Genomic DNA, 12,311 nt, shown 5'->3' with positions numbered 1-12,311 from the left:
CACCTTCATGTTATTGAAACTGTTGTAAACTGTGGAATAAATGTAATGCTACCAATTCCATTTGTTATTTATGCTCCACAACCGAAGTTGTAGATTTTCTGTTTGTGAAAAATTAATGTTTCTTCTCAAGAAATTCTCCTTCCTACACATCCTGATAGTTGGCGTTTGCAGGAGTGCTATCTATCTCTTTAGGTTCTCCCTCAGGATGCTCCAAGACTGTTTCCACACGTTTTCCCCGTTCATCTCAATCATCCTTAATGGTCCTTAGCTCCTGTACCCCTTCCATACCAGTCTCCTCCAGAAAGTTGTCGATATGTTGTCTTCCTTCTTCCTCTCCTGGTTCTTCCTTCAGTTGGTTGCCAGAGCCCTAGCTTGTTAGCAATTTCATCGATGTGTCTGATGCAGTGTCAGCTACCCTCATCCTTCTATGCTGTATCTTCAATGTTACTTTTGGTAGTCCCTGGTATGAGTCGGTGTTTGTTGCATGACTCCAGGAGACATCTCCTGGAGGAGTGCTGTCAGAGGTAAATGCTTGGATTCTTGGTTCCCCTCTCATTATATATATACATACATACATAAATATATATATATATATACTCATATTCTGAGTTTTGTTTTCCCTGTTTGCTTCATCATCATCATCATTGTTTAACATCCTTTTTCCATGCTGGCATGGGTTGGAGAGTTCGACTGGGGTCTGGGAAGCCAGGAAGCTGCACCAGGCTCCAGTCTGATCTGGCAGTGTTTCTACGGCTGGATGCCCTTCCTAACGCCAACTACTTTTTTTTTACATGCCACTGGCACGGCTATATGTATATATATATATATATCATCATCATCATCATTTAATGTCTGTTTTCCATGCTGGCATGGGTTGATGGTTTGATAGGTGTTGGCAAGCCCCAGACCCCAATTGTCAGTCTTGGCACGGTTTCTATGGTTGGATGCCCTTTCTAATGTCAACCACTTTACAGAGTGTACTGGGTACTTTTTACATGACACCAACACCAGTGGGGTCGCCAAGTAGCTTTGCAGAATAAAGATCTCTTAGTTGAGAGAGAGAGTGGAACTGAGGTAAGTGGCCATATGATAAAGGGACAGAGATAGTTGTCTTACTCTGTAGGACAAAGAAGGAAGGTGTGAGAGAGATAGGGAGACAGTGAGAGAGAGAGAGGGAGTGGGGCCTACCCACAGTGAATAGAGGTGGGGGTATAAGTAGTACAGAGGGGATAGAGAGAATACTCCCACACACATGCAAAGAATGGCATTTTTTCTGGTGCTTTATGGGTTTTGTCCAAGTCCTGCCAAGTACAAGTTTGCCTATCACTGTTATTAGGGTTGATGGGTTGATAAGATGAACTACTGGTTAAGCTCTGGGGTTGATGTATTTGACTAGGTCCCTTTCCACAAAATATCAGCTCTTGCACCCATTGTAGAAAGAATTATTATTGATCGCCCAGACTCAAGGACCGAGATCTTCGTTTATGCCTATTCTATTCTTTGATAAGTGCCATGAACGAAATTCACGTCCCTCGAGTCACTTTCTCAAAAAAATTATGTATGTACTCAATCAGTTCTATTCATCCTCTCTGTCGTGCCAAATCTCTCTCTTCATCCATCCATCTAATCCCTCCGATCTGTCTGTCTGTCTCTCTATCTGTACATAAATTTATGTATGTGGGTCGTAAAGTGAAATTATTTTGCCATGAGGAAGAGGACGATTGTCACGTTTCAAACAGAATCTTTGGTCGGTAAAAGATGAAAGGAATACATAATGAACCGTTTATTGTATGTAATTAGTGTGTTTATTTAATGGCAAGAAGCACCGTGGAATTAAGTTTTTGCCAAGCCATGGCCTCGATATAGTTTCTTTTTTTTTTTTTATTCTTGAATAATGTCACTTCATTTCTCTGTCATTTAAAGAAGCTTTTTAAGAGAATTTCTTTAATTGTTAATTCGTCTCCTTGATTCCTGGATCTCTTTGTACAAAACACGTTTTTAAAAAAAAAAATTCACCTTTGTAGTTTGACATGTGTTGTAGAAGAATGCCGCCGCTACCGGGTCGCCTACGCGGTTACTTGACTTGCTAAAATAGCAGCCAAAACCTCCACATCAAATCACACACACCCTAACCGTCTTTCAAAAGATGAATAGATAAATAAAGACGGGATAGTCGCGACTGGAACTCTTTTGATCATGTGACTGCTTAGTCACGTCTGATATGGAGCTAAATTCAACCAACACGACTACAATAACAGTTGTGGCATTATTAAACAGTGATGGTACGGAAGCTCCTTGCTAGAAATAGCGGCTAAATTCCCTCATCATGCCCTACCTTTGTTTTTTAAAAGACATTAGATAATGTGACCCAGATAGGGGAGTGGAATAACAAAAAATGCGGGATGGTCACAGCTGGAACCGCTTTGGTAATCGGTCTGCTCGATAAAGGAAAACCTGGGGCTGAAGAATGACGCAGTAGCATCAGTTGTAGTAGTAGTAATAGTGGTGATGGTAATAGTAGTAGTTGTAGTAGCAGCAGCAGCAGCGGTAGCGACGGTGAGTGGCCCATGCGACTACGCCGTGTGTGTCAAGGTCGAAGACTGAAACGGGCTGCACACATTCACATACATTCAAATATATAAACACACATATATACATTGATTGTTTTGTTGTATACAGAGGATTCCATTTCCCAAACGTCCACAGAAATGGATTGGCTGGCCACCACCGATTTTTATGTTGAACCCTGGAGTTAAAACATTATTCATCCTCCTATTCAATATAATAATTTTTTCGACATCATCCAAGCTCCATTTATCTCTCTCTCTCTAAATACATCTTTTTATTAATTTCAAATGGATGTACCTATTCTCCTTACTGGATGACCACCAAAACAAAAAAGATCAAGAGAAGAAAACGAAAGAAAAAAAAGGATTAACCAAATTCTTTTGGTGAGTTTTAAGAAAGGGATTAGATACATTCTTAACCTGGGGATTATTGTTAGTTTTTAATCGTTGTTTCTCAATTTGTTTTCCTCATTATTATGAATTATTATTTTTGTCCGTTATCAGATTTTGATTTTATTTGACAAGCACTCAGCTGAATATTGCATTTATTCCATCTCCCTCTATTATATATACTTTTTAAATTTACAAGCACATTGGCATGTATGTTTATGGCGTGTATGCATTACATTATATTTGTGTAGCGTGTTTATACACACACACACACACACACACTCATATATACATACATATATACTGTAGATCTGGGAATACTAGCTATACTCCAAACGTTAACCCGATACAGTTATGTTGTGTGCGTGTATATATATATATATATATATATATATATATATATATATAAAGTACACACAATATATAATGCGAACGAATATATACACGTGTATTTATATCTATTTATATATACACAAGACATGTATGTATGTATATACACACACATGTGTATATGATACGATAGAATATATACGCGTATATACACTCAGTGAAAATAAATATATGTAAGAGTGTGTGAAATGGTTCGGTTAGCAATTCTCAACATTTCCTTTTTAAATAATGGAACTTCGAATGTGGCAGCAGCAATGAGATTTAGATGATATTTGAAAAATTCTCTTCTCAACAATTCTACCTTGGTCTACGTGATGTTAATTTATTTCAACAATTCAACAACAGTGCCCACCTCTGTCTGCTTTATTTGTTTCCCTCATCGTAAAGCCTCAATTATTATTTTTCGCCATGCGAAAACTTTGTAGAATTCGGTCGATTCATCTTGACAGATTCTTTAACCGAACCGTTCTTATTATATTGGTTTGTTTGAAATGTAATAAAATATACTACCATATCCTAGCTTAAACCAACCCATTTCTTCAGCTTTCTTCGTAAGTTATATATTTTTTACCCCTTCTCGTCTTCTCTCTCTGATAAGTCAGAAGGCACCGTGCTTCTACTAAAACTTCCATAATATTTCACCTCGGCACCAAAAATTCTACCTTCTGACTTCACCCCTAAACATTTTGACAATAAATACGTTGGAAAGTCAACGTTTTAGAGGGGCTTTTCTCTTTAATTTGATATCAAACTTGGGGTTCCTTCTCGATGTTCTATCTCTTATTTTTCTAACTAAATCACTGTTGATTCTTTTTAAACTAATCTTGTTTACTCCAGCAGTTTTAATGATTTTTTTGTTTTCTTCTTTTTAATTAAGTTGTTGATTCTGTTTATTATTTAGCAACTGTCACGTCACCCAACACTACCCTTGCATTCATTTATGTAAACATCCCAAACTATTAATTGCATTTAAATTTCATTTAAATGCAATTAAACCTCATTGCATAAATCACTTTCTTTTTATGACTGCCTATAGAAAATAGAATGCTAGTGAGAGGTGTCCACCGTAATTATAATTGTTTTTATTTTAAATTTTTAGTAATCACATATAAATACTTTCAAATTCATGCTCTTTCATCTATTTTAAGCTATAACATTCCATGTTAATTGTTATTTTCATGGTGACCTTCCAAACTGGTGTATTTTTTTTATGCCCCACACTTCAATTCCTCGTTTGCCTTTTTATCTTCGGTCAATAACTGGGGTTATTTATGTACTGGGTTAAATAAATACAATTTCCCCCATTCGTTTAAAGAATTTACCTTGATCCAAAGCAAAATATATTGCATTAGCTGAATAAGGACGTGTGTTTATTACATACAAGCGCACACATGTGCGTGTTTGATATATATATATATATATATATGTGTGTGTGTGTGTGTGTGTGTGTATGTATACATGTACGCGTGTGTGCATACATGTACCTGTATGTGTATAATGTGTGTACGTGTTCGTGTATGTACACATTTTCTCTTGTTGAAGTTTTTTGTCTATTTTGACTGACCAACTCCATCTTAATAATATGAACTATTTCTATCTATAAAACTGTCAGTTCTATCTTCATCTTTGTGCAAGCATCCACTCTTTGTATCTTGCAAATTTTTATTGTCCCAGATCTGATGATGATCATCTGTTAATGTACGAATTATGTAAGCTAGCTTCATTTCACAGGAATCTTTTGTTCGGCCATTCTTTGATCCAGACGGGTTGGTACACATCCTGTTACTCCAATAATAATGGGTATCAAGTGTATTTTAGCTACAGGATTCACAAATTCCTTTTCATAGATGTCCATTGATGTATTCTTTCTCCTGTATTCCTCCCCTTAATGTGAAGTGGGGGAACTAACTTCCACAACAGACCATGTTCTTTGTGACCCCAAACACCAATATCACTGGTTTCATTTTAATATGGTGGCTGTTTATTTTAAATTCTACCATTAATCTTTTAATCGATTCATCGATCTCAATGTGTTCGTTCTTGTTGGTTATCTTTTTATTTCTAATTTTATCTTAGATTGCCCTATCGCATCATACTTCCTCTGAAGGTAATATCTCGAGGGGACATTCCCTTTGAATTTGGCATTGATCTAACTAAGGTCTCCAGTTTCGGTTTGGCATAACCTACATTTGTTGTCAGCTGATGATTTTTTGTCTTTTGTGTAGAAGAAAATACATGCTTTGGGATTCTTACTCCTGTATTTCATGGTGATAACCTACAAAACATATCATAATCTAGTTTTTCCTTCAAGCTAGTTTTATTTTAAATTTGGTTTATTCCACCCCATGTTCTGTATTATTTGTTTCAGTTTCCATTAAAATCTTCTCAACGACTAGTGGTGGGTGTTGTATTAGGATTTCCAACGATTCTTGAGAGATAAAAGAACCTAATTGGTTTTATTCTATATTTCTTATATAGTTCCATTAGTAACCCTAATGAGTTTTTTTAATTTTCGTTTTTATTAACTTGAACGATAAATGATTAGTCTTTTTTTTTTCTGTTGGAGATGTTGCTGTGTCTGTAAATGTGTGTATATTTACATGTGTGCATACGTCTGTATGTGTGTATACATGCAGATGTATGGTGCAAGAAGTTCACTTTGCAATGTAGGATTTGATTCCACTGCATAGTACTTTTGGCATATGTCTTTCGCTATAGACTTACATAAGAACCAAACCTTATGAATAAAAAAAAGTGGGTTGACAGAAACTGGCCTGTAGCTCTTTGTGAAAATTTGTCTCTCTCTCTCTCTCTGTCTTGTTTTAAGACAATCCTTCCTTGTCAGATACTGTGTTATGCTGATTGCCTGAATAAGGGCTACATCAAGTAGAAAGCATGCCAAAACTGACATTGGAGCATGAAGCAGTCCTTCAGCTCATCAGGTCCTTGTTAAATTGTCCAAGTCATGCAAATATGATACATGGATGTTAAATGATGGTAATGAATACTCAACCACATGCACTCGAATTCAGTGAGAAAGGGAGCACCTGAATGCTTACTGACAAAACTGACCGAGATCCTTTTACCTTACATTTATTCATCATCACCATCGTTTAATGTCCGCTTTCCATGCTAGCATGGGTTGGACGATTTGACTGAGGTATGGCGAACCAGATGGCTGCACCAGACTCCAATCTGATCTGGCAGTTTCTACAGCTGGATGCCTTTCCTAAAGCTAACCACTCTGAGAGTATAGTAGATGCTTTTACGTGCCACCGGAACGAGGGCCAGTCAGGCGGTACTGGCAAAGGCCACACTCAATGGTGATTTTTATGTGCCACCTGCACAGGAGCCAGTCCAGTGGCACTGGCAACGACCTCGCTTGAATGTTTTTTCACGTGCCACCAGCACAAGTGCCAGTAAGGCGACATAGGTAACGATCACGCTTGAATGGTGTTTTTTTACGTGCTATTGGCATGGAGGCCAGCTTGTTGCTCTGGCAACGATCTCGCTTGTATGGTACTCTTAGCGCTCCACTAGCACAGATGCCAGTCATTGAATTTGATTTCGATTTTGATTTCACTTGCCTCAACAGGTCTTTGCAAGCAGAGTTTAGTGTCCAATGAAGCAAAGGTACGCATAAGTGGATTGGTTACATCCCTGGCGTAGGCCACAAGGTTATGGTCTCACTTGCACTTGCCGAGTTTTCTCAAGCACAGCATATTTCCAAAGGTCCCAGTCACTAGTTATTGCCTCAGTGAGGCCCAATGTTTGATGGTCATGCTTCACCACCTCATCCCAGGTCTTCCTCTTCCACAGATTCCCTCAACTGCTAGGATGTGGCACTTTTTCACACAGCTATCCACAGCCATTCTCGCCACATGACCATACCAGTGCAGTCGTCTCTCTTGCTCACCACATCTGATGCTTCTTAGGTCCAACTTTTCTCTCAAGGCAACACTCTGACATCCATTGGAGCATACTGGCTTCATTCCTTGTGAGCTTACGCATGTCCTCAGCAGTCACGGCCCATGTTTCACTACCATGTAGCATGGCTGTTCGTACACATGCGTCATACAGTCTACCTTTTACTCTGAGCGAGAGGCCCTTTGTCACCAGCAGAGGTGAGAGCTCTCTGAACTTAGCCCAGAATATTCTTATTCTAGCAGCTACACTTTCAGTGCACCCTCCCCCGCTACTGACTTGGTCACCTAGGTAACTGAAGCTATCAACTACTTGTAGTTTTTCTCCCTGGAATGTGGTGAAAGTTGTTTTCTGCACATTTTCAGTCTTTATTGCTCCTGAGCATCTGCCACATACAAAAACTATCTTCCTAGTTAGACTTCCTTTGATATTGCTGCACCTCTTATGTGTCCATAGCTTACACTGGGTACATATTATAGAGTTTCTACCTACGCCTTTTCTACAGATCGAGCAGGGCCATCTACCTGAAGGGATTTGTGGTTTGCCTGCCTTCCTACTTATTAGGACTTTGGTTTTAGCTAGGTTGACTCTAAGGCCCTTCGATTCTAATCCTTGTTTCCACACTTGAAACTTCTACTCTAGTTCTGATAGTGAGTCATTAGAGCAAGGTCAGCATGGAGGAGCTCCCAGGTGCATCCTATCTTGAATTCCTCTGTTATTGCCTGGAGGACTATGATAAATAGGAGGGGGCTGAGGTCTGAACCTTGGTGGACCCCTACCTCTACCCTGAATTCTTCACTGTACTCGTTGCCAACCCTCACCTTACTGACAGCGTCCCTGTACATGACTTGTACAGCTCTCACTAACCATTCATCTATACCTAGTTTCCTCATTGACCACCAGTTAAGGGATTGGGGGCCCTGTCAAAGGCTTTCTCCATGTCAACAAAAGCCAGGTACAGGGAGCTTATCTTTGGCTAGGTATTTCTCCTGCAGCTGTCTCACCAGAAATATTGCATCAGTCGTGCTTTTCCCTGGCACGAACCCAAAACTGCATCTCATCCAAACTGACTCTCTCCCTAATTAGTTGGGCTATGACCCTCTCCGTGACCTTCATTACCTGATCCAACAGCTTGACACCTCTGTAATTATTTGTATCTAAAGCGTTACCTTTACCTTTGTAGCAGTTGACTATTATGCTGCTACACCAGTCATTGGGTATGACTCCTTAGTGTATCACCTGGTTAACTATACAGGTGACTAGGCTATAGCCGACACTGCCAGATATTTTGAGCATCTCTGCAGTAATTCCTGATGGGCCAGGGGCTTTCCCTGTCTTCATACTTTTAATTGCTTTATCTTCCAACTCAGATAGCTGGTCACTCTGTTGGGTCGACATTCAGCAGACTCGCTTCTCCCATTCATTTTCTTTATTGAGCAACCTTTCACAGTGGCATCTCCAAACCTCTCTCTTTGCAGCCCCATTTAGTGCAAGAGGACCATCATCCATGCGGACAGATTTCTCTCCTACAACATCATGATTCTCTCTCACATACTGTCTTGCAACATGAAATACTTCAAGTCTTTGGTCCTCTCTGTGCAGAACATTGGCAAATTTTTTCTTATCTGCTTCCCCTCTGGCTAAATAAACCTGTCTCCTAGCTTCTCTTATGGCAGTCTGACACAATTCCCTGCTACCATCATTCTTCCAAGCCTGTTTCTTTTCTCTAATAGCCCTGTCTATAACATTGTTCCACCACCACGTTATTTGGAGTCGAGAGGGGACTTTGTACCATCTACAGATCTGGTCAGTGGCTCTCAGCAAGTTGTCCCGTAGAAACCTCCAGTTGTCTTCTACACCACATGAAGCTATATCCCCATCTATTTCGTCAGAAGCTTTAAGTAATAAGCTATATCTGTATGCTCTCCAATATCCAATATGCTTACAAATTAGCATAAAATTTTATTGGGAAGTTTTTCTTTAGCTCACTTTAAAACAGGAAATTTATATAATATATCGGCATCCCCATGCTGGTGGCATGTAAAAAGCACCATCTGAACATGGCCGATGTCAGCGCTGCCTTGACTGGCTTCCATGCTGGTGGCATGTAAAAAGCACCAACCAATCATGGCCATTGCCAGCCTCCTCTGGCCCCTGTGCCAGTGGCACGTAAAAAGCACCCACTACATTCTCAGAGTGGTTGGTGCTAGGAAGGGCATCCAGCTATAGAAACAGTGCCAGATCAGACTGGAGCCTGGTGCAGCCTCCTGGCTTCCCAGACCCCAGTCAAACCATCCAACTCATGCCAGCATGGAAAACGGATGTTTTTTGCTGAATAAATGATTAAATTCTTTATTATATGATGTTTGCACTTTGGGCCTCACAGAGGCAATGACTAGTGACTGAGACCTTTGGCGATATGCTGTACTTGAGAAGACCCGTTAAGCCAAGTGAAATTGTAGTTGTGGCTGATGCTGGTGTCACGTAACTGGCACCTGTGCCAGTGGAATGTAAAAAACACCTTTCGAGCATTGGGCCTCACAGAAGCAAAATTGCCGATGGCATGTGAAAAACTCCTTCTGAGTGTTGGTCCTCATGGTGGCAATGACAAATGACCGAGACCTTTGGCATTAAGTTGTGCTTGAGAAGACCCATCAAGCCAGGTAAAATCGTAACTGTGACAGATAATGATGTTATGCAAATGGCACCTATGCCGGTGGCACATAAAAGCACTCATTACACTCTCAGAGTGTAATGGATGTTAGGCAGGGCATCCAACCATAGAAACCATGGCAAATCAGACTGGGGTTTGGTGCAGCTTGCCAGCCCTGGTCAAACGGTCCAACCCATGCCAGCATGGACAACAGACACTAAATGATGATGATGAAACACAGATTCATCATCATCATTCAACATCTGTTTTCCATGTAGGCATGAGTTGGACAGTTTGACTGCATCAGACTCCAATTGTCTGTTTGGCATGATTTCTATGGCTGGATACCCTTCCTAACAGCAACCACTTTACAGAGCATACTAGGTGCTATTTAGTTGGCACCAGCAGAAGTACTTCTTACATGGTGCCATTATGGGTGCTTTTTTATGTGCTTTTTGGGAGAATATATTCTGTATCATTCTCACTGTAATGCCAGAGGACCATGGAGATCAATAGCAGTAACACAATTGATAAGAGCAATTGGAAGAAAACCACCTCCCTGCATATGCAGCACACAATGCCCAGGAACCTGTTGGCTGTCTGTGCATTGCTGTCAGGTCCTTTTACAAGGAGTCCACAGCCAGCATTGGCCAAGTATATACATCTCTTGATTAGGATTGCTGCGAGATTTTAGAAAGCAGTTTTGAAAGATTAACATGAGGCACAGGGCAGTCGATGTAGTTAAGAAGCTTACTGTATAACCATATGATGTGGGGTTCGGCCTCATTGTACTACACCTTGGACAAGTGTCTTCTGCTATATCCCCTGGCTGACTAATGCCTTATGAGTGAGTTTCATAGACAGAAACTGTGTGGAAGCCCATTGTGTGTATGTGTATAAATATATATATATATATGTGTGTGTGTGTATATATATATATATATATATATATATATATATATTAAAAATGGGGAAGGCTGTTTATGGGATTACCTTACGTTTCCTGTCCATAACTGGTTTAGCTTTATGGCATATTGTCAGATCCCAAAACCTGTTGGCCCAAGACCTCTTCAGGTTTTGGGATCTGACGATATACCATAAAGCTAAACACTTTATGGATGAGAAAATGGCCTTCCCCATTTTTAATATATACTGCTTTATATCTTAGAGTGTGGTTCTTTTTTGGATTTATGTTTTACAGACAAAATATATAAATATATATATATATATATATATATATATATATATATTATAATAAATTAGAGACAAAACCACTATTATGCAAATCAAACAAAGAAAGACTTAATCCAATACATAATTAATTTATATTAGAAATTTAACAATTATTAATAATTGTTAAATTTCTAAATATAAATTAATTTATGTATTGGATTAAGTCTTTCTTTGTTTGATTTGCATAATAGTGGTTTTGTCTCTAATTTATTATAATATAATATTTTACTATAAAATTGGATTCAATCCTAAATCTGATTTTTCCCTGTAAGTTTGGATTTATTCCCTAATATTTATTATATATATATATATATATATATATATATATATATATATATATACTTGGAAATGGATGCGTGATATTTAATTAAGTAATGATAATAAATAATATATATATGTATATATGGCTACAGGATGTCACCAACTGTGTAAACAACATGAAATACGTAGAAAAACGAGTTAATTACATAAACAACAAGAGAAAAACTGGAAAACAGGACAAGTAAACAGACACGACTCTTCATCAGTTGTTGGCTGTCTATCTACTCCTCATTTCGGACATTCAGCCAACAACTGATGAAGGGTCGTCTCTGTTTACTTGTCCTGTTTTCCATTTTTTTCTCTTGTTGTTTATGTATTTAACTCATTTGTCTACATATTTCATGTTGCTTACACAGTTGGTAACATCCTGTGCCCATATATATATATATATATACACACACACACACACATACATACATGCATACATACATACATATTTTTTTTCTCTCTCTAGTTTCAGCTCAGTGGTGTGGCCGTGCTGATGCACCACCGTTTTGCTACACTGTTATTAAGAGCCTCCTCTAATATGTGGCACTTGGTGAAGAATTGAGTTTGATATAGCTACCCTCATTTGCACCTCTTGCCGTGAGGTAGGTTCATCTGGGACTCTCAACAGGAAGAGGTCCAGCTTTGATTTGAAAACCCTATGTCTACTTTGTGCAAGTTCCTCAAACTCTTTGGGAGAATATTAAAAAGCTGTGGGCCCTTGAAACCCAGGCTGTTGCAGTAACTGGTCCTGAAGTGTGATGGCATTGCTGGGATCTTTGGCACTATGCAGTGTCGTCCCATTCTGGCATTAGTATAGCTTTTAATGCCAAAATTTGGCACAATTC

At 39.1% G+C, this 12,311-nt stretch overlaps 1 protein-coding gene across 4 annotated transcripts in view; it reads left to right on the top strand.

Annotated features, from left to right (window-relative positions):
* Positions 1–2,012: 2,012 nt before the first annotated feature.
* LOC115228362 (fibroblast growth factor receptor substrate 2) overlaps positions 2,013–12,311 on the top strand; it is a 55,843-nt gene continuing 45,544 nt past the window's right edge. For 3 of the 4 annotated variants that reach the window (XM_036513998.1, XM_029798974.2, XM_029798964.2), the window contains exon 1: positions 2,021–2,951. The gene's annotated coding sequence lies outside the window, so the exon portion shown is untranslated. Of the gene's footprint in view, positions 2,952–12,311 lie in introns of all 4 variants that reach the window. The other variant, XM_029798982.2, reaches the window with a different exon arrangement.

This window comes from Octopus sinensis, linkage group LG2, assembly GCF_006345805.1.
Source record: "Octopus sinensis linkage group LG2, ASM634580v1, whole genome shotgun sequence".
In the NCBI taxonomy this organism is placed as follows: Eukaryota; Metazoa; Mollusca; class Cephalopoda; order Octopoda; family Octopodidae; genus Octopus; species Octopus sinensis.
Note: the sequence above shows the minus strand (reverse complement) of the source record. Positions and strands in the feature narration are given on the sequence as shown.